The following is a 3,794-nucleotide window of genomic DNA, read 5'->3' on the forward strand; positions in this document are numbered from 1 at the left end:
AGGACATTCCTTAAGCTCCTGAAGGTAGTGTCTACAAGCCTTTAAGAAAGAGGAAACAAATTTCTTATGAATCTGAAAAGGTAGTTCATAAACCACATAAGAAGAATGTTCCACAACTGACAGAGGTTCAAAAGGAGGTTCAATAAGTGTTTTTCACAATTATCTTGATGCCTACCAGGATTAAGAGTGGAGCTACTGGCAATTCTCCTCAGAAAACAACCACTTTTAAACTGCTTGTTAATAAGAAGAAGTTGAGGAAGATGGTGCTACATTTGTTGATAATGAAGAAGTAGAGGATGAATAACCTTTCCTTAAGAGAACAAAGGTTGTGTATAATGATGCTCAGAACATTCCTGATAACATGAAACTATATCACATTTTTAGACTTGATTTAATTAAATTATCGTTATTTGATTCAATTTTTTTATATTATTCGATATTACTCGACATTTTATTATTATTTATTTCAGGTATCATTATTTAAAGCACATGTGAAAAAGAAAGAAAGGGGTGCAAAAAGAAGATTTTCTAGAAAAGCAACAAGCTGAAGCACCAAAGCCCAGCCCACGTTTGGAACAAAAAAATTGTTGTCACGACCGCAACAAGCACGTGCCGATCTCCACGTCCTAAGACCTAGTGTTACGACCGTAACACATAGTGTGACGGACGTCACACATTCCACTCCTATATTTTGGGCTTTACGTGCGTGACCGAGTGGACGGTTTCCCATAAATTCTCTCATGCACTCGGAGACGCTTTGAACCATACTGAAGACACATTTTAGGAGACGGTTATCTTGGGAGGTTAATATAAATAAACCTCACAAAAGCCAATTGAAGCGCTCTCTTCTCCGTACAATATTTCCAGCATTCTAATTTTTCAAGCAATTTATTTCTTTTTTTTCTTTTCTTTTAGTTTAATTTCCGAAGCATACAATTTACTTTCTCACGATAGTTTCTACACCGGAAACTATTGTGTAATTTTTACTGGATCTAACCTTACATTAGATCATAGTATTTTATTTCCTGTTTTTACTTTCCTATCTGATCGAGAATTGTGAAGAACAAATCCAACCGACTTGTGGTGGAGTGTTCGAGCATCGAAGCGTAAGAGATAAAATCCAGATTTCTAGTATTTTTCCAGGTTCATTAATTAATTGATTTATCGTTTTAATATACATATGCTTTGTTCCGCTGTTTATATATGTTGTTTGTTTGATATGGTCGTATTTATGCATGATTATTGTTTATGCATGTTTATCATGTCTGGCCAATTAATTTAGATATCGGTATGTAGAGTAAGCGGAATAAAGGAATCCAAATTGAGTTGGTTTAAATTTATTTCAGAATATAGTCACTCTTTTTCTGGTCTCAATTTACAAAGTTAATGCCAAGGTTTTTGTATGAGAGTAAAAGACATAAAGAAGTTAAAATCAATAGAACGACGGTTTGAGTTTTTAACTGGATAGTGTAAATTGAACATTAACTTTAAATCAGGGCGAAAGCAATTTTTAAGGTTAATTAAATTCTAATTATTTTCAAAAATTATTTTTAAAAGTTAAATGTGAGGGCGAGAGTTAAGCATTTAAGCTTAATCATATAATCTAAGTCAACAGAGCGAGAGTTTGAGACGAGGGCGTTTAAACGGTTAGTATTTTCTCAAAAGGAGTTTCTATAGATCTATTATTTTTCAAAAGTGATTTTAGACTTAACAAATAGTGAGAGCGTACGTTAAAATATAAAGTCATAGTCTAATTCAACAGAGCGAGAGTTTGAGGAAAAGACTTTTATTAATAGTGTCTACTGAAAAGACTTATTTTAAAATTAAGAAAAAGACCAACGAAGATTTTATTCCCCAAATACGACGAACTACATACTGATATCCATATTATTTGATATTTCATCTAGATCCAAATTTAGTTTTATTTTTTCCCCTAATCATTAAAGTATCATCCGCCTTAGCTTTACGCAGTAACCCTAGAAAAACGGTAGATCGATTCATTAAGTCCCTGTGGGATCGATATCTTTTAAAACTACGCGATTAGACTGTGCGCTTGTAGTTAGTACCCCGATAGACTCATAAAGTTGCGACCATGTTTTTGGCGCCGTTGCCGGGAACTTTATTTAGTCGATATCGTAACTCTTCTGTTACGCTGTAGAGACTAAGGCAATTTTTATTTTTTCCCTTTTTTGTTGATTTGTATGCCACACACTCGCTCACAAGGCGAGCCGTACTACTTAAAATCAACGACGTCGAACGATATCTCTGATTATTACGAAGAATTCGGGAGTATCGTGCTAGAAACAATCTTCCTCCAATCGAAGTTCTGATCTCAAAAATCTCCTTCCTTAACGATACCAGCGATGGCCGAACCAGCTCGTGCTCTTCGAGATTACGCTGCTCCATCGCAGGATGAGTCGCATTCGAGTATTGTTCCACCCGCAATCGAAGCGAACAACTTCGAACTTAAACCTTCGATGTTGCAGGCAGTGCAACAGAATCAATTTTCTAGAAATCCTACGAGGATCCAAACCTTCATTTATCCGCATTTGTCAATACGCTGACACTGTTAAAGCTAATGGTGTCACTTCAGAGACAATTCGACTTCGTCTCTTTCCTTTCTCGTTAAGAGATAAAGCTAGAAGATGGCTTCAGTCTCTTCCTTCAACTCAGTCACCACATGGAATGAGTTGAAGAAAGTCTTTCTTGCCCGATATTTTCCTCCAAGCAAAACAGCTATGTTGAGAGCCCAGATAAATGGATTTAAGCAAAAGATAACGAATCTCTTTTTGAAGCATGGGAAAGATACAAGGACATGATGAGACTTTGCCACACCATGGTTTAAAGGACTGGTTAGTAATGCACCTTCTACAATGGTCTCTTGTACAACACAAGGTAACAATAGACGCCGCCGCCGGTGGTGCGCTTATGGATAAACCTTACACCGACGTTATCAACTTATAGAGAGCATGGCCCAAAATCATATCAGTGGGGAGGGAAGCCGAACAGTGGTAGAAAAACCTCAAACAAAAGGTGGCATGTACGAGATAAGTAGCTTGATCATGTTAATGCAAAGTGGATGCTCTTGCCCAGAAAATTGAAAGTTTAAATGCATCACCTCCAGCCACCGTGGTTGCCGTAACTCAAAATTGCGAGGTCTGTGGAATTCAAGGTCACACTCCTACAGATTGTCAACTCCTAACAGGAATTCAAACAGATCAGGTGAACTATGCTCAAGGAAATCCTTACTCGAATACCAATAACTCAAACTGAGAAGAACCATCCTAATTTCTCGTATAAAAGTAACAACGCTTTATACGCACCAGGTCAAGCTCCCAGTCAAGCTCCAGCTGTACCACCTGGATATCAAAAGCCGACCCCCTACACCTAACAATAACGGTCCTAGGAAATCCAACTTGGAAATCATGATGGAGAACTTCATAGCTTTCAACAGCAAACCAATAAAGAGTTCTTAAACCAGAATGTACACACTAGCGAACAGATTAAACAACTAGCAAGTAAAGTAGTTGCCTGGCTACCCATAAAAAAATGCTTGAAACACAAATCTCGCAAGTAGTCAACAACAAGCGTCTAGTGCTGCCCAACTGGTACATTTCCTGGATAGCCACAACCTAATCGAAAGGCCACGCTCATGCAATTATATACGAAGTGGTAAAGAGGTAGAAGGAGACATCTGACCCAAGGATTGAGAACCAAAACTCTAAAAAGTCAACTGAGGAAGAAAGGTAAACCTAAGGAAAAGGAAGAGTGTAATAAGAAACCGTAGAAAAAAA

General features: G+C 37.4%; 1 non-coding gene across 1 annotated transcript; it reads right to left on the reverse strand.

Annotated features, from left to right (window-relative positions):
- Positions 1–2,738: 2,738 nt before the first annotated feature.
- On the reverse strand, positions 2,739–2,843 carry LOC127099287 (small nucleolar RNA R71). The gene has a single exon (XR_007793810.1). It is a non-coding gene; the product is annotated as a small nucleolar RNA R71 (small nucleolar RNA).
- Between the last annotated feature and the right edge of the window lie 951 nt (positions 2,844–3,794).

Source organism: Lathyrus oleraceus, chromosome 6 (assembly GCF_024323335.1).
Source record: "Lathyrus oleraceus cultivar Zhongwan6 chromosome 6, CAAS_Psat_ZW6_1.0, whole genome shotgun sequence".
Lineage (NCBI taxonomy): Eukaryota > Viridiplantae > Streptophyta > Magnoliopsida > Fabales > Fabaceae > Lathyrus > Lathyrus oleraceus.